The sequence below is a fragment of the Hippopotamus amphibius genome, chromosome 5 (genome assembly GCF_030028045.1).
Source record: "Hippopotamus amphibius kiboko isolate mHipAmp2 chromosome 5, mHipAmp2.hap2, whole genome shotgun sequence".
NCBI lineage: Eukaryota > Metazoa > Chordata > Mammalia > Artiodactyla > Hippopotamidae > Hippopotamus > Hippopotamus amphibius.
The window spans coordinates 114627738-114648238 of NC_080190.1; the positions used below are offsets into that span (position 1 = coordinate 114627738).

General features: G+C 35.6%; 1 non-coding gene across 1 annotated transcript; it reads right to left on the reverse strand.

The window, feature by feature from the left end:
• Positions 1-16870: 16870 nt before the first annotated feature.
• Positions 16871-17030, reverse strand: LOC130854741 (U1 spliceosomal RNA). Its single transcript, XR_009054175.1, has one exon. It is a non-coding gene; the product is annotated as a U1 spliceosomal RNA (small nuclear RNA).
• Between the last annotated feature and the right edge of the window lie 3471 nt (positions 17031-20501).

Genomic DNA, 20501 nt, shown 5'->3' on the forward strand with positions numbered 1-20501 from the left:
AGAAAGGCAAATACTATATGATATCACTTATATGTGGAATCAAAAAAAAAAAGGATACAAATGAGCTTATATACAAAACAGAAATAGACACACAGACATAGATAACAAACTTACAGTTACCAAAGGGGAAAGGGGAGGAAGAGATAAATTAGGAGTTTGGGATTAACATATACACATTACTGGATATAAAATAGATAACTAACAAGGACTGACTGTATAACACAGGGAACTATACTCAATATTTTGTAATAACCTATAAGGGAAAGGAATTTTTAAAAAAATAGATATATATGTATGCATAACAATCACTTTGCTGTATACCTGAAACTAACACAACATTGTAAATCAACTATACTCCAATAAAAAATAAAATAAAATAAAAATACAACTGCTCACCAAGGGAAAAAAAAAGACATTTTTAAGGAATTGTCATTATTATTCTGAGCTCCTTGAAGGCAAAGAATGAAATCTTGTTCCTATATCTCCAATACCTGGCATTGACTCTGACGCAGTGAAGGTAATATTTGTACCTTTTAGTACATACGAGCTCAAGTTTACCGTATGAATGCATGAATTAATTACTCTCATTGAAGCAATATCCATCCAAGTCACTTGGGACATAGTTTATGTTTATTTCAATGCCACAGGAAATTTTTAAAAAATGGACCTTGTCCATTTACACACACAAAAAATATAGGTTTAACTTGAACAAGACCTCCAGAGACTAATTTAGTAACGTTCCAGAAAATTAAGAGAAAATGATGCATAAGATTACAAGACAATCATCATAAAATGTTAATTTTCAGTTACTCAATTTTCTGGAACGATTTCCTTTTAATGGGCACAAACTATTTCTATAACTTTCTATTTTTAGTATTTAAACTACTTCAAATAGTCACATTAGATCAGGTTATATCAGAATATTACTGTTTTTAGCCAAAGACCTTGGCAAAACTTACAAAGTAAAGAATAAATATGATGTGATATTTTAAGTAAATGATAAATATCAAAACAGAATTAAGTTAAAAGTTATGTTTGAGTGTAATAAAAAGTAACCACCTTTCAGACATTATTATTGTGATGTCTAAACTAAGTCTAGATATTAGTCACAGTTAACCACTTCCATTCTGCGCAAGAATTGATACTAGTTAAATTATGTCTCCCTCACAACTCTGCTGTGCTCATCAATATTTTCTACCTTTCTTCAGTGTACATATGCTGTTTGGAGACAGGAAGAGAAAGAGAAGGTGAGAGGGGGGGAGGGGTTCTAAACACACAGGTACATCAATTTATAGGACGTCCTTAGTCATAGCAACGCCTATGGTTTCAGTCTAGACCGTCATAAAGGCATGTCTGATTTTTGAAAAGGCAATGTAAAATAGGAAGTATCATCTATTCTATCACTATTAACTGTTTTTAACTGGACAAACTTTTATACAAAACAGCATAACAATATTTTGACCAAAGATCTAAGATTACTAATTCTGTGAGAAAATATTTGTGAGTCCACAGAGATCAGGTAGAGATGAAATAGTCCATGGCATTTCAAATAGAATCCTCCTAGGTCTCTAGCAGGCAGAGCATAGTGATTGTCATGGGAAATGGTGACTGAAATGTGTTAGCATGTTTCCTATTTCCATTTTTAAACGTCGTATATGATCCTGGATAAAAGCAAAGCTGTAAGACAGATAACAGATCATTGGTTGCTAAGATTGAAAATGGGGAAGGGGTTGACAACTTAGGGGGAGCACAAGGGAAATTTGGGGGGTGATAGAACTACATCCTGCTGGTAGTGGCAGTTATACAAACTACACATTTGTCAAGGCTCATAGACCTGTGTGCGCATACGCGCGCGCGCGCACACACACAAATGACTTTTACTGTATGTAAATTTTAAAATAAAAAATGTTAACTATCATTTACATATAAATCTAATTATCATGGAAAAATGTTTCACTCATTCACCAGAGGAAACAACATATCCTTTATATTGACATCAATGTGAAACAGAGCTTCCATTAAAAGGAACACATTTATTCTCCCCATATCTCTTAAGCCAACATTTCATAATGAACACAGAAGGGATAGAAAACCCACTCTCTATTTCCTTAATTCATCATTCAAGCTCAATGGTAGATCATTTATGCAGATAAGTGTTTACCTTTTAGCCAATGGCTTGTGTGGCCAGTATTCATTACAGCCATCAAGTAGATGCAGAAATCCCCTCAGGTCAGCAAATGAAGCAGAGCAACTTGGCCTTGAGAATACAGCCCACCAGTGCCCTTTCTTCTAGCCCTACAGCCAAAAGGGCCACATACATGGACAGACGCTAATGTGTTGTATTTTTTTCTCTCCACTTTGTCTCCTTCACAGGCTACCCTTAGTTTAACAATATGTAAAATTCAAGTCTGAAAGTCAAAGAATCAAGTTCTTTTTATCCCTAAATTTGACTTAGACCTGTAAGACATATATGAAAAAATCTACTTAACACTACATGAGCCAACTTTCCTAAATGTTTTAATTCACCATTTTTGCATTGGCTGCTAGTGGTAAAGAATGTAGACTGAATAAAATCATAAAGAAACTAGTGGAAGATCTGGATGAGTTTATTTAAAATCTGGGTGGGATGGGAGTGGGAAGGAATTGACCTTTCTCACTGAACCCAAACCCCAAGCAGTTATCAGAAAAAGGAACACAATGGTCAATAAGTTATGAAAAAATACTCAGGCTCCCATGACCACTATAAAAAGAAACGTAGACCAAAACAAGACACCTTTTTCACTCACCAGACTGCAAACATTTTTAAGTTTCTAGTCAAGCATGGGTGTGGAGAAATGAGCATTCTTAGGCACTGTTTCTGGAGGTGTGTGTACATATTCTTTGAACTATTATTCCCCAGTTAGAAATTTACCCTATAGATACACATATAAAAATATGCCAAGATATATGTATAAAATGTCTCAGCTTTATTAATAGCAAAAAATATATAAACAACTTATTAAATATACTATGATACATCCATAAAATGGAGTGTTCTGTCACTTTAAAATGAACAAAGCAAATCTGTATGTGTTGATGTGGAAGCATCTAAATGACGTATTATTAATTAAAAAAAAAAATCAAAGATCATACTTTCAGACTTGCCACTTGCTCCAGTAAGAGCAAGCCTACTACAGCCTCTCTCTCCCAGCATTGCAAATAAAAACTCTCACCAGATTAAAAAGCAACTACAAGGGAACCACAAAGAATTAATCACTGGAGCCAAATTGCACAAGGGAGCCAAAGCTTAAAGAATGATCAATAATAAAAATGAGTTTTGCAGTTTTATTTTCTCCATTATCATCCAGCTTCGACCCAAGGGTGACCCCAATACAAAACTGAGCAGTGGTTGTAGCAAGTAAAACCTCTGAAAAAACCCTGGCCTTCTGGGGTGAGGACTGGGAAAAGGGATCCCAGTGAGCTAAGGAGTATAGGAGACACCTCCTTTTTCTTGTTTGTTTCTCCTGTTGTTTTTTGTCATTAAAATCCCTGAAGGACAGAAGAAAGATTGATGCAGAAAGAAATATATGAAGAAATCTGTCATAAATTCAGCAATTCATGAAGCTCAGCAAACTCCAAACAGGAAAGACTCAAAGGAAAGCATGCATAGATACATAACAACCAAATTGCTATACAACAAAGATAAATTTTTAAAATCTTGAAAGCAAGGACTTCTCTGGTGGTGCAGTGGTTAAGAATCCACCTGCCAATGCAGGGGACATGGGTTCGAGCCCTGCTCCGGTAAGATCCTAGATGCCGTGGAGCAACTAAGCCCGTGTGCCACAACTACTGAGCCTGCTCTCTACAGCCTGTGAGCCACAACTATTGAGCCCACATGCTACAACTAATGAAGGCTGCACACCTATAGGCTGTGCTCCACAACAAGAGAAGCCACCACAATGAGAAGCCTTTGCACCACAATAAAGCTCCCACTCACTACAACTAGAGAAAGCCCCTCTACATAGCAATGAAGACCCAATGCAGTCAATAAATAAATAAATAAACTTTTTAAAAATAAAATCTTGAAAGCAGCCACAGAAAAATAACATATTACATACAGAAGAACAAAATTTTGACAGCAGTATTCTCTCAGAAAACATGGAAGCCAGAAGAGAGTGGGACATCTTTGAAGTGCTGAAAGAAAAGTACTGTTGAGTTCTACATCCAGTGAAAATGTCCTTCATGAATGATGACAAAACAAGAACATTCTCAGGTGAAGGAAAAATAAGATAATTTAAAACAATAACAAATTTAAAAGAATAGAAGTCTTATAAAGTATATTCTTACCATAGAGGAATTAAACTAGATATCAAAAACAGAAAAAATACATATAAATACAAAAATATATCTGGTAAATCTCCCAAATATTTGAAATGCAGGCAACACACTTCTAAGTGGGTCAAAGAGGAAGTCTCAGGGAAAAGTAGAAAATATTTTGACTGAAAATGAAAATACAAGACATCAGAATTTGCAGAAAATGAGTTGAAAAAACACTTCTCAATTCATTTTATGAGTCAGCATAACACTGATACCAAAATTAGAAATGACATTATAAGGAAACTACAGACCGGTGTCCTTATGACCACAGATGCACAAATCCTCAACAAAATATTATCAACTTATATTCAGCAACATATAAAACATTATGAGCAAACTGGGGCTTATCCAAGGAATATAAAGCTGTTTCGATACTTGAGAATCAATCAAATATTTGTATAATTCACCATTAAGAAAATTTTTTAAATCACAGATTATGTCAATTGATGAAGGAAAAATGCCTTTGATGAAACTCAACATTCATGATAAAAAAAATCTCTGCAAAGTAGTAAGAAGAGAACTTCCTTAATCTGATAAAGGGCATCTACCAAAAATCTGTAGCTAACATTAAAACAGTTAAGTCACCTAAGCCTTAGTCATCTAACCCGTAAAATGAGGATACAAATATTTGCCTCTTGGACTTGTTACAAAAGATAAGGTTGTTAGCATTATGCCTAGCACATTAAAATGGTGAAAATGGTAACTCATTATATATACAGTAATAATAAAATTTGTATTCATCACACATCAGTACAGCATTATTAGTTGGAATGTTGCATAATCCAGATCTCAAAATGCCTCCAGTATTTACTACAGAAAAAATCACGTAAAAAACACAAAGTGATAAAAAAAAAAAAAAACCAAACAGAAAGGAAATGAAAATGGGAAAGGAAAATAACATCCTGAGTAACAAGTACTAGCAGTCCTAAGATCAACTTCACTGAAAAACAAAATGGAAACCATCGTGATGGATTTGAGAAGAAACCTGCTCACAGAGTTGTCCCTGTAAGAGAATCCAATGCAAGACTCAGAGTTAAGACTCAAAAAATCAGAGTTTCCTAGTGAAGGTGTTACTCTTGTGGTTTTTCTCAAATCAGAGTTCTCATTCAGAAAGTTTCAACCAGTCTTCTGGAATTTATGTCAGTTATAGATTTATTTCTTTTAGAGAGTTTATGTGTAGTAAGGTTGTCCAGATTTCTTCAAAGCAAGGATTTTTATTGACGTAAACTAGGGACCATTTTTCATGCTGGAGGGATTAAACCAAGAGCCAAATCTATGTGAGAGTCAAGGAAGAAAGGGGGTGCTTTCCCACATACCTACTTTCTAAGAATAAATCTTCTGATAAATAAAAGTAAACTTTCTGAGATTCCTCTTTCTTTCATCCAAGACTTAATAGACTTCTCAGTGATTCTTAAAGTTCAGATAGCATGAACACTTCTGATACTTTATGCATTATTTTGGAGTATGGAATTCATACAGCTCTAAGATATTATCTTTATATTGTGTTGTAATTATCTGTGTTAAGTGTTTTCAGGTGTTTGTGTGCCTGTTATGTTCTACTTAAGACCTTCAGAGTTTTTCTTCCATTACATTTATGGTTTACTGATGTACTAGAAACCTAGCTCAGTTTCCATCACTCCCCCCAGTAAGAGTTTTTAAGTTAAAATTAAATAATGAATTTCTTTATCTTAATTACCTCATACTATGACAAGGACTAGTTTAGCCAAAAGAATTTTAGTCTTTGGGAATTCAGAATCTCATACAGAAATAAATTACTGAAGTGTGACCAGCAATACAATGACACTTTACTAAATAACTCCATAGATATTTTAATGCAGTGTACTGATCCTGCATCCTCATGGAAAGTTATGTTTAAAAGTTTCATACTTTTTCCAGTTGTTATGATGCATATGCGTAGATTCCCTTATGGGTTCATGGGCAGATGTCAACTATATTGGAACACTCAGAAATCCATTAGATTAAGTATAACCATCCAGTTGGATGCAAAGTTTAATTTTCAAAGGAAAAAGGATTTCTAGTATAATTTATATAAATTCACACTGCTTTTTCTTTGAGAAGACATGCAGTATTAAAAATTCTTTATGAAGAGGACACAAAGTACATATCCCGCTCTATAAAATTTGATTTTATTTTAATATCAAGGGATTTCGATGACTTAAGAATACATGTCTTCACACCACGGCAGGCCATATGGCCATTTAGCACAGAGCAATTTTTCTGCTATAAATGGAAACATTCTCCACTTAAGGATTTCACAGTCCTAAAAATCCCTGGTTGTAAACCATGGTCTCATAAAGAGACTAATGAGCAAACCTACATGTGTAAGATACGGGAAAATATGTGCACTGGGGTAAGAGAGAGGAGGCTGAAATGGAACCCTCACTGTGATACAAGGCAGAGGACAAAGAGGACATTTCTAGATACTAGATATTGCTAAACGTAATGTAACAGGCAGCTGTATTCATGCGCTTTCTTTCTAATAGAAACCTGGTTTTCCTCATTCCCAGTCCATGTGGTTTGGGTGAGACTAGCACCAACCCAGCTCCAAGACTGAGTATGTGACCCAAGGCACACCAACCAGAGTCAATGAAACTCAATTCTTATATTATAGTTGGAACTATTGGGGAAAAGGCATGCTCCTCCACTTGAATTGTTGGCAGAATAGGACATAATTCTAGAACTACTAACAGCCATTTTATCACCATGAGGGAAGAGCCTGCTCAAAAAACGAAGTCAATACAGAGAAAAGCAGAGCCGAGAGAGACTTAACCTTATTGACATCATTTGAGTCCCTGGGTTAGGCCATGTCTGAAGCTCTAGGCTTTTCAGATATGGAATCAATATATTCTTTTTTTTTTCCTTAAGCCAGTTATCAAATAAAAAAAAACACTCTCTAAAGGATTAGTCTAAGATACACTCATCGTTCACACTTTTAAATATTTGAGTCAGGACTACAGTCACATAGCTCCTGTTTCAATCTTACAGTCTTCTGTATGCAGTAGGGAGAGTCTCCTGCAAGCACCATGTTTTGTGTTAATATCTTATGTTTGTTTCTTAATTTCTATAGTTCTATTCATTATAGATACATTAGAGTATTCAAGGCTTTCCCCATTCATAGAGATCTCCGGTAGAGAATAAACTTCCTCATAAAAAAAAGTCTACATTAACAGAAATATCAAATAACTCATTATAAACCCTCCTGTTATTTACCAAAGTAAAGTTTATAAATATTAACAAGAAAAATTAAATTTTAAAACACGAGACTAGTTATCTTTTTATCCTTATCACCCAGCTCAGTACCTGGAACTTAATAATATTGGTTGAATGAATAAACAAATGAAAAAAATTAATGTAAATCGTTACCCAACATCTGACTCTTGGATTTTTCCCATATAACATTATTTTGTTGTTGATTCGGTTTCTCTACAAGTAAAGTGTAAGGTATAAATTGCTATTTGGAATCCCTATGTGTAATTAGTACAAATCTGGGGCATACACTAAACACTTCTCCAAATAGCCCCCTTTTATGGTTGAAGAAAATACCATGCTTTTGGGAGATTTTGCAAATGATACACTTTTCATTGCCAGTAGATAAACAGACTGTCTCCCCATCATTTTTCTTTTCTTTTCTTTTCTTTTCTTTTGATAGTATGGCTTTTAGCAAAGGAAAGTGAGTGATAAAATCACATGGCCCAAGTTCCACTTGGAATATTTTAGTAAATATGAGCTTCTAAATTATTTTGATCTTTTCACAGACTTGGAAAATAGGTAATATCCACATAGTCGTCATAGAAATAGAATGTTCTCAGATTATTCTACAGTCATTCATTATAAATCCACAATAAACCGATGGTGTAAATGCTACTATCAACTTTTCAAAAGTGGATTAACTGAGAACCAAGATGGATGATTGACCCTCTCATGGTAAATTACCAGGCCTGGAGCACAAAGCACCTGGCTTCCATATTTTTTGAGACCACAAAACGGTGGCTGCCATTCCAAACCACAAAGATAAAAAGCCATGGAAAAGCCCCACTAATAGAATAGGCTTTTAGAAAGCTCTCTTCCCTCTGGCAATGTCTGGGCTGATGACAGTCTGATTCTTTCCTGTGCTACAATATATGTGACCAGACTCTCTCAAACATTGGCACGCAGTCATTTCTAAACTCAGTTACAATACTAGTGCCTTGAAATCGTATTCAGATTATGAACCTGCTAAGAAGGTTCTATTTTCTCTATAGTACTTGACATAATTGTGGCTTTGATCAATGCAAAATATTTTTCTTTCTTTTTCAAAATATTAATAAAAATTCTCATAACTATTTGAAAAGAAAGAGGATGTGGTCTTGTTATCTTTTTCTTCAGGGTCTCCGTATCTTAGAAAATCTCATACTAGTTAATTCTCATGATGGCCTTGCCAAAGATATTGGCATGATTTTCCTCATTGAAAGAATAAAGAAACCAAAATTACTATGCCTGAATCACAGAATTCAGAACTGAAAAGAAATTCTAAAAATTAGAACTCTAAATTCTAATTCTAAAAATCAGCAATCCAAGCTTCCTTATTTATATCATATATCATTTTTATTCCTATTATATGCCAAACACTGCACTAGGACCTGAGGATAAAATAAGAAAAACATGAAAATTGGAGGCCAGCGAGGTTTCATGACTTGTCCAAAACCACTCAGCTACTCTGGGGCTATTTTTTAAAGTAAATCAGCAATAGAATCTTGTTGTTCTAACAAGACAACCTCAGCACTCTCCTTGACTTGACCGTACATGTAAAAAACACCCTAACTAGCCCCACTGACTTCACAGGACTTCAACTGCAGTCAATATTTTCTCAGAGTCAATCTCAAGTGCTTATTTTCAGACTCTCATTTTTAGAAACAAATGAATGCACATTGGGTAAAGGTTTATAGGCAGCTCACTTTCAGAAGCATAGGCCAGGTTTCAAGATGAAGAATGCAAAGGGAATTTTTCTTCTGCTATCCTTTTGATTGATACCATGAAGTACTCCAACCATTATAGTTAGGACATTAGTTTTATCAGCCAGCCCTGCTCTGCTCCACCACTTTACACTCATTCAAATCAGGTGAAGATTTTCCACATAAACTGCAGTAAACCACCTGGGCTCACCTTCTGACCCCCATTATGATCATGACTGCTAATTTATTTCATTTTCCTATTTTTCAGTCTTGAGACAGTGAAATTTATAGCCTTACCCTGGAAGTATAAGCTCTAGCCTTATACTACTAAGAAGTAATTTATTATTAACAATTTAGTATTATTAATTTATTTTAGATTTATTAATCTAATTAAAATTAGATTTTAAAAGAGCAAGCTCTGTTAGGATGTAGATGTCTTAAGTGGGACAGAATTTCAGGGTTGATCCCGGTGTGGGAGGGCATTTGATTTCCCTCTTGCCTACAAACAAACACACGTGCACATGCACACACACACACACACAGAAGGACTTTCAATCCATACAAATGAAAGATTCTTTCTGCTGTCAGTCCAAAAGACAAATTCTTCCTTGGGCAAAATTCTTCACTCCTTTAAGCAAACTCTTTCTACCAAGAAATAAACTAACAAAAGCACTCCTCCCTTTTTTCCAGGTAATCAATTTCAAAACCTAAACAAGTACGAAGAGCGAGACACTTTAATACATAACAACTGTCCTGTATAAAAACAAAACAGAAGAAGATGTCAGGATGTCCCGCTTTCTAATTAGAATTATTCACAGGAGATATTAAGTTTTCTTGCCTGGATGAAGGCTACTTCAGACTAAAGGGGTTGAAATAAGTACGTCTTCTTGGATAGTTTTCAATGAATTTCTGTTGAAAGTTTCTTAATAAAACATGGTGCTGGGGTTAAAACTTTAAGATCTGGAAAGGTTATTTTGGAGATCATCCACCCTGGGTAATGTGGTATCTAGAGACCTGATAAGGTTAATCCAAATTATCCGGGAGATTACCCCTGAGACAGCAAACGGTTCCATAAACATCACCATTTCTATCCCAAGCAGAGAAATGCTATGCTTCACTTTTGTTAGCATTTTCAAGGAGACTAAACCTGAAAATGTCAGTGAAATGAAGATTGGAGTTTATAGGCAAAGCTGTCACTGGACCTCTGAATTATGAGGCTAGACTTTCAGTAGCCGCCAAGTTATAGGTCAAGGCTTCTAGGGCAACTTTCACCTCTTTCATAAAACCCGTGATAAAATTTCAAAGGCTTTTATGTCAAGTTTTATTAACTTAGGTTAGCTGGAAAGAAAAGGTAGGCAACGCACAATGTGAAATTTCATTATCTTTGTGCATTGTTCGCTGCCTTTTTTTGCTGCAATGCTTATAGGATCATTCATGGATAATCAATTATTCTGGGCCCACAGTGGGAAAGCGGGGTGAAAAGGCTAAGAGGATTCTTAAAACACAGCATTTTCCACATAATATTCAAGAACTAAAGAACTTTACTTCTTTTTCCTTTTATATTTTCATACTTTTAACCTCCAAGCTATTTAAAGCTAAGTTGAAATAGTTTAAATTTTTTTCACAATTATCATAATGTCATAAGAGTCTAGGGGAAAAATACAAATGTACAGATCATAAACTAAAATCCTTTTATTACCTGGGACATAGTAGGTCCTCAGTAAATGTTGGTTGGCAATATCTGCATTAGAAACAAAGCCAAAGTGTAAGTATTAATATGTGCAAGTTATGTTATTTCCATATCCAAGTGGATATAGTTATTTCCATATCCAAGTGGATATACCAAATAGTTGTTTGGAAAATGAGAAGTTTAAAATATATCCAGATATGTGAATATGAAAAAACATGATTATGTGAAAAAAAAAGAATCACTATATTGGTGTAATTTAGAGATTTCTGCTTACCTTTTACTCCTGACCTAATTCTAGCACCAATATGGGGACATGATTCTATAAAGCCCAAAATTATGGTTGTTTTATATATTTCAATCTAAACAAAGACCAAAATAATCCATTTGTTTCTTTCCAGCTCCACAGCCATCATCCTACTACCTGTCTCTAGCATCTCCTGTCGGGACTCCCACAGTAGTCTCCTAACTAACCTTTCCAAATTCTCACTGTCCTCTTTAACATTTATCAGTTTACATTGAGTGTTTTTTTTTTTTTTCAATATGCAGGTCAGACCACATCACTTTCCCTTGCTTGCAACATTTCAATAGTTCCTTATTCAGAGCCTAACATAAAGGCAGGCCATGCAGCCTCATATTCATGAAAAAGCACAAACTTCAAGTTTGACCCTACCTCCAAGTGAGGAGATATATATATAGTCACAGAGACATGTGCCAGGACTGGGAGAAGATGCTCACCATACAACTTCAAATTGGTGTCCCATTTCCAAGCTCTACCACCTGCAGCATGCTTTCAACTGATTTTTTGTAAGCTCTCTAATTATCTTGTGAACAGCCTCCTTATACTAAATTGTATTTTTATATATTGAGAGTATTAAAATGAAATCCCTAATTATTAGCCTTTTTAGCATTTCTTCTTTCTTTCATATACCATAAGCCCTGGCTTAAGCTTCTCTCAACAGCTGAGAGGTCCTTTTCCAGCAAACTTGGGATAACAAAAGTGCTCAACGTGTTCCACGAGGCGCGACAGCCCTGGCTCCTACATCACTCTACAGCCTCACAATGTCCCACACTCCTCTTGCCTCTGAACTCGGGCAACTCTGACCTTCCTTCTGCTCTTCAGACAATCCATGCTCCTTCCTGCCACCAGCCTTTGCATCCTCTATGGCCCTAACTGGAATATTCACCTTCCTTCACTCCCTGATGCTCCTTCAGTGTAATCTCCTGCTCATTCTTCAGATCCCAGCTCAAGCACCACTGCCTCCAGGAAGCCTTCCGTGGCCTCTCTCAGTATTTCTCCTAATAAACATTCTCTCTGAGATTTCTTCTAGTACACATTCTCTCAATACCATATTCTTACATCAGTTATAATTATTCTTTTATTTGCATGATTCTTATATTAATATCTATCTCCCCACCAGATGGAAGTTGTAAAAGAAGAAATATCTTTTCATCTGGGGAGTGAGGGGAGGCAGTGTGTGTGTGTACACATATTTCCTCCTCACCCAGCACAGATAGCTGGCATTTATTAGAAGCTTAACGGATATTTGTTTAATGAATTAATGTTCTTTTTATCATATCATGTTGCCTCTAAGAAAAATCTAAATGAGTATTGATTATAATCAATGTTTTGAAGAACAATCATTTTCAAAGCCTAATCTGTACTGGTCCAATTTATCTGAAACAAATAAACCAAACAAACAAACAACTTCTCAAAAAACGGGTATTAGGGACTTCCCTGGTGGCGCAGTGGTCAAGAATCTGCCTGACAATGTAGGGGACACAGGTTTGATCCCTGGTCCGGGAAGATTCCACATGCCGTGGAGTAGCCAAGCCCATGCGACACAACTACTGAGCCCACACTCTAGAGAGCCCGAGAGCCACAACTACTGAGCCCAGTGCCACAACTACTGAAGCCTGTGCGCCTAGAGTCCGTGCTCCACAACAAAAGAAGCCACTGCAACAAGAAGCCCACAAACCACAAGGAAGAATAGCAACCCCCCCCAATGCAACTAGAGAAAGCCCCTGTGCAGTAATGAAGACCCAATGCAGCCAATTAATTAATTAATTATTTTAAAAACTGGTGTTATACCAAAACATTGCAATACCCCTTCAAAAAAACATCTCCTTTGCTAGTGACTCTAACCTCAAAACTCTAACCTCAGGTGCACTAATCAGCTAGGCAGGATAAAAAGCATCAGTGATTTAAGAGAGTTTGCAGGGTTTTATGCCACAAACAAGATGGACTGAGCCAAAACATTCAGCTGACTCAGTTCTCCACGGCTCTTTAAGCATCTGAGTCACGTGGAGGAAAGGAGAGGCATCCATCACTGCTTCTCAGCCATCCAGACATCCTCCAATAAATCACATCAGCAGCGTGCTTTGCCTCCACTCCCATCTCACTTGTTCCTGTGGATAGAGGCTAAAGAGAAAAGGTTTCTCCCAAACCACAATCAATCAATCATATCTATCAGTAGAATGGATAAGTAAGAAAATTAAATTATAAACATAATATAATTGTAATCTGTATGTAATTGTAACAGGTATGTAATATGTATACTACAAAAATTCAACTTCCTACATACAAAGGAAAAGAACATTTAAACAATGGGAAATAAGAACAATTTGGTTGTGGTCACAGGAAACCTCCCATGCTCCTGGCAAGCATTCCAGATCAGTAGTTAAATAGCTTACATGTATACAGTGCCTACTCAATGCTAGACACCAGTCTAAGTAGTTTCACATATTTAACTTGATGAATTCTCACAATAGTCTCATGAAATAAGTATTTTATTATCAACCCCACTTTACAGATGAGGAAACTGATGCCCCAGGTGGTTAAGTAACTTGCCCAAGATGACACAATTAGGGAGTGGAAGAACTAGGATTGAAACCCAGGCCATCTGGCTCCAGAGTCTATGCCCTTAAAATCATCATACTGGCTCTCAATAGTTGTTCATCGCAGATTCCACAATCCCAAATTCATCATATTACTCTAAAACATCAAAAATTTCAGGTTTTCTTAGACACTACTAACCAACAACTGTTTGAAGTTGCATATATTCATTTTTCTCAGCATTAGAGCAAATATTTAAGATGTGGAAGAAAGGCATCCAAGAAAACAAAAGAAAGCCAAAGTAAAGAAGGCCAGAATCAACTCCTCCAATTTGGTATCAAAATCATAATCATAGCTAACATTCTTTGAGCACTGTGTTAAGTGCTTTATCACATTGTTGCATTTAAACCACACAGTAACATATGTAGATCAATAGAACATAATAGACAGCCCAGAAATAAACTCACATGCATATGGTCAATTAATTTATGACAAAGGAACCAAGAATATATAATGGGGATATACCTGTGGTCCCTGGGGTAAGGACTAACTCAGCACAAGGTAACATGTGCCAATGCTATTTGTGAAATGTAAGGTCTTTCTAAATGACTAAAGGCTTTGTTTGAGTTTTTGCTTAAGTTATGAATCAAATCCTAGAGCCCGCTGATACCCTAATAATCTGGAGGACAGAATAACGGCTTATCAATAAATGGAGGTTCCTCCTTATGGCGTATGGTAGATTATGAAAGATGTAAAATATTTGACCTCTCCCTTTTTTGACTTTGTACTTTGCTGCATGTTTTATTCATTTCTAATCAATAAAGAATAAATTATAATAAAAAACAGGAATGTATATCTCTTCAATAAATGGCATTGGGAAAACTAGACGGCCACATGCAAAAGAATGAAATAGGACCCTTATCTTACACAATACACAAAAAGTAATTCAAAATAGATTAAAGACTTAAATGAAATCATAAAACTCCTAGAACAAAACATAGGCAGTAAGCTCCCTGACATTAGTCTTAGCAATGATTTTCTGGATTTGACACCAAAAGCAAAGGCAACAAAAAACAAAAATTAACAAGTGGTATTACATCAAACTAAAAAGCTTATGCACACAAAGGAAACAATCAACAAAATGAATAGGTAACCTACTGAATCGGAGAAAATATGTGCAAAGCACATACCTGATAAGGGGATAATATTTAAAATATTCAGAAAACTCATACAATTCAATAACAAAAAAAAATTAAAAATGGGCAGAGAATCTGAGTAGACATTTTTCCAAAGATATACAGATGGCCAAAAGACACGTGAAAAGTACTTGACAACACTAATCATCAGAGGACTGCAAGTCAAAACCACAATGAGATATCACTTCACACCTGTTAGAATGGCTGTTATCAAAGAGTCAAGAAATAACAAGTGTGGGAGAAAATCAAACCCTGTGCACTGTTAGTGGGAATGTAAATTAGTGCAGCCACTATGGAAAACAGTACAGAGGTTCCTCAAAAAATTAAAAGTAGAACTACCATACAATCCAGCAATTCCATTCATGGGTACTTATCCAAAGAAAATGAAACACTAATTTGCAACATTATTTATAATGTCCAAGATATAGAGGCAACCTAAATGTCTAGTGATGGATGAATGGTATATATTTTCAATGGGATATTATTCAGCTATAAGAAAAAATGAAATATTGCTATTGTGACAACATGGATAGAACTTGAGGGCATTATGCTAAGTGAAATAAGTCAGACAGAGAAAGACAAATACCATATGATCTCACTTATATGGAATCTAAAAACAAACATACAAACAAACAAAAACAGAACTCATGGATATAGAAAACAGATTGCCAGAGGTGGAGGGGTGAGAGTGGATGAAATGGGTGAAGGGAGTCAAAAGGTGCAAGCTTTCAGTTATAAAATAAATATATCATAGAGATATAACGTACAGCACAGTGACCACATTTAATAATACTGTATCGCACTTTTGAAAGTTGCTAAGAGAATAAGTCTTGAAAGTTTTTATCACAAGAAATAAAAAATTGCATGGTGATGGCTGTTAACTAGACTTATTGTAGTGATCATTTCATAGTATACACAAATATTGAACCATTATGTTTTATACCTGAAACTAATCTAATGTTATATGTCAATTAGATCTAATTTTTTTAAATAAATAAACAAATCAACCAACCAATCATATAGTAGCCCAATGAGGCAACACTGCTTAGTTTCATTTTATAGTTGAAGAAACCTGAGGCTCAGGATAGTTGGGCAACTTTCACAAGGTCACACAGCCAAAGTCCAGAGCCCACAACAAAAGAACTACTTGATCTTCTAACGTTCTAAATTCTGCAAAGCCCTCAGAACTTGGGTAAGACATTTAATCACAAACAGGAGAAAAAAAGGTAAAAACAGAGCAGAGTTATGGGGGTGAGGAGGCTACAATGAGCACCTGCCAAGAGAATGCCTATGCAGGAAGAGGAAAAGGAGGGGGAAATTTTAATCACCAGTTCATATAAAAAGGGAAATATTGTAAATAAAGTCTACAAAAGGTTTGTTAGGACAACTTTTAAAGAAGTTAGAGATATGATAGTAAACATTCAAATGACAAATAATTGTGAAAAGGAGAATATAGAATACAAATAATGATAATAAAATAATAGCAGCAACAATTATGATACTGTTTACTAAGTATCAGATATTATTCTAAGAACTTTACATTTATCAATTCATTTACTCCTCAGAATCATTCAGAAAGAGACTATTATGATTCACATTTTACAGATGAGGAAACTAAGGAACATAATGTTTAAGTAACTTAACTGAAGTCATACAAGAAGCAACTCAGGCAATTAAGCCAGAACACACCCTATACTTACTATACTTCCACTATATTCATAATGGAAGCCTGCATTAATCTATTGTATTAGGTATGTGTATGACTTGTATTTGTGACACCACATGCCAAATTCAGGTTATATGCAATCATTTTCATTGTGTTTTTTAATAGTATTTTTTTTTCCAAGGGAAAGCATGAATGCAGTCCCCCACTACCACAAATTATGCAGTCAAGTTTCCCACATTTGGGGAAATCGCAGGGGTCAGCACATCCGGAGTGCAATGGATGAGCCTCGCCCTGGGAAAACCACCTTTGTGGTCATGGTAAGTATTTTTAATAGTATTTTAAGTCTGTATATTTCTTTTTGAAGAAGGGATTATGCTAATTTTCTCTTAAAGTATATTTTAATATGAAACTTTAAAAAAACTAGTAAAGAATAAATAGCAAACCATGGGCATACATTCTAACTCTAATAATAGTTCAAATCCCTGTTATTTATTTTAATTGGTAATTTCTTAGCTCTCCATTCTTCTTTCTTTCTTCCTTCCTTTTTGCTCTCCTTTTTCAGCCCAAAAATCATGGGGAAGACCCCATGAGGACAGTAATTGTGGCCTGAAGGAGGATATCAGAGCTGGGGAGAAAAGGCAGCCTGAGCAGCTCAGTAAAGGTGCCCCTTGAAGATGGTGTTAGAACCAGGTGGCAGGGGCAGCCTGGTTACACCTGGTAATGACAGCCCACGTGAAGATGGTATTGGGGTAGAGAAGCAGGGACAGTCTTACAAGGTCAGTAGTTGGCTACATACAAAAGACTCAGCAAATGAGTAAATATATTGATAATGAGAACCATTTTTCTCAATGATTGAGAAGAACCCTGTGGTATTGCACTGGAATTGGCATTATCAGTGTGAAACTATAGTTTCGGAATACACAAATATAGACATAAAGGAATATGTGTACTTATGCATATTTTTTTAGCTCTGTCCTGGGACCAGAAATTTCCCAGTGGCAATGAGCACACCTAGCACCCAGTTCCTGGTTCCTCAATTCTACTGTCACTAAAAGGAACTAGGACTTCTTGGAGTAATGGCTGAATCCAGGGCTGGGCAAGGAAAGTACAAGATGGGCCTGAAACATATTTTGGCACAAAGAGATAAGAAAATGTTAAAAGAGTGGAAAAGACATGTTAAAAAGACATGGAAGCTAGCTTGAAAGGGCACCTTAGGCCAGATCTGGGTCAATTTGAACATCAAAATAATAATGGCAGGGACCTCCCTGGCGGTCCAGTGGTTAAGACTCTGTACTACAGGGGGCACAGGATCAACCCCTAGTGGCGGAACTAAGATCCCACATGCCTCATGGTGTGACCAAAAAATAATGACAATAACAGACTATAAACCATTGAATAAAATAGGAATCAATTAGTCTGCACTGATATAAATAAATGAATAAATAAATGGGGAGAAAGGAAGCTCTGCTCATAGTATAACATTGACCACTAATTGTAGAAAAATGATGGAATTAGAGAAAACATCACTTAGAAAACATCATGGTAATAATTAAGTCAAGCATGATACATCAATGCATGCTAAAACTAGTGGGTGAAGGTGAGGTGAGGAATGGGTGTTTATATAGTTTCTTTTTCATTTATATTTTATTGGAGTATGGTTGATTTACAATGTCGTATCAGTTTCAGTTGTACAGCAGAGTGATTCAATTATACGTACATATGTATCTATTTTTTTTTCAGATTCTTTTCCCTTACAGGTTATTACAAACTATCGAGTATAGTTCCCTGAGCTATATAGTAGGTCCTGGTATTTATATAGTTTCAAAGTATTTCCACATAAAACACTTATTACAAAGATAAAAAACAACTTTACAGGGGAGATATTATGGCAATCAAGTGATCAGAGTTTATACCACCAGCAAGGGGACAAATCAACATCATATGCCATCCAATTGGAATACAATGATAAAACACATCATCACTTCTGTAATATTATTGCCAAAAATTGCATAATCTGAACATGAGGAAACATTTCAAAAACTGAAATTCAGGGACAGTCTACAAAGTGGCTGATCTGTGACCCTAAAATAGTCAAGGATATGAAACTCAAAGGAAGGACTTCCCAAGTGGCACAGTGGTTAAGAATATGCCCACCAATGCAGGGGATACAGGTTCAATCCCTGGTCCGGGAAGATCCCACATGTCTCCGAGCAACTAAGACCATGCACCACAACTACTAAGCCTGTGTTCTAGAGCCCTCAAGCCACAGCTACTGAGCCTGTGTGCCTAGAGCTGGTGCTCTGCAACAAGAGAAGCCACCGCAATGAGAAGCCCACGCACTGCAACGAAGTGTAGCCCCTGCTCTCCGCAACTAGAGAAAGCCCACGCACAGCAACTAAGACCCAAAGCAGCCAAAATATATATGTATATAATTAATTAATTAATTTCAAAAAACCTCAAAGGAAGACTGAGGAACAGTTCCAGATTGAAAGAATCTAGAGAGATATAACCACTGGTTGCAGGGAGTGATCCTGGATCCTTATGCTATAAAGGACTTCAAAGGGACAATTGGTGAAACTTGAATGGGGTCTCTAGGTGAAGAGTATACAGGAGGTTTCTGTGCTTTTCTTGCAATTTTCTTTAAGTTTGAAATTATTACCAAATAAATTGTTTCTTAAAAATCTCAAATAGATGATGAAATAATGTTGAATATGATACAGCATAAAGCCATACTGTGATTTGTATATTAATCAAGAAGTTAAGGGAAATCTGATGAAGTATTTCTTTATTAAAGTAAATGCTTAATAACCTATAATGGAAAAGAATCTGAAAAAGAATATATACATATTGCAAATAAACTACACTTCAATTTAAAAAGTAAATGCTTCAATATGCAAAAATATTTATTTTTAATTATGTCCGTATTAAAAGTTGAAAAAAATCACCCAGTCCTTCCCTTACACAGTTGGAAACTAAGACCAAGAAAATAAAGATTGAATGCTATGCTTTTATCAGACTTACAGAATATTATACATAGATAACATTTCCTTTTTAAAAAAATCTGAGGTTGTTCTATCTTAAGGTTATTAAAGTAAAAGCCTGCTTTTCACAGATCAAATAATACCTTGAGTAATTTTTGTAAAGGACAGACATAATGATACACATTTTTCAGTTACTAATCTGCTCCAAACTCTGTGAATTTAGACTCAATTTTTTTACTCATATAAAAGGTTTTAATTAATCTTTCATTAGAAATGACTGTTCTTTTAAGACTTTATTCCTCAAATTTCACAGAGATTGAAAGAGCTTATAGATGAACTTAAAAAACAGACTTGAGGTACAAATGAGTTTCATAGATATTATAGTCAACATTGTGAATTTCTCCTTAACCTTCATTCCAGTCTACATGACTCCAGTCAAGCACAGTGATTCCTATCCCCTTGCCAGTAGTTGGCTCAAAGATGCCTAGGCCCCTCAGGGTTTGGGGTATAGAAGTGAGTCTTTTCTCCTAGATGATGCCGAACTGCTAGATACTATATCATGTTCATTAAAAGGAGCCTAAGGATGGAGCTAAAGCTAAGAATGACAAAGTGGAGATATAGAAGAATCTCAGTGTCCAATAACATTGTTTATCCACTGAATTAACCAACTCTGCAGACTGCTTTATCTCAGGATTTTCTCTTATAAAAAATAACAAATATCTTTAATATTTAAACCAATTTGAGATGCGTTTTCTGTTGCAGCCAAAAGCATCTTCATACACATACATTTCTGAAAAGGTATAAGATCAGAGAAAATTTCCTACAAA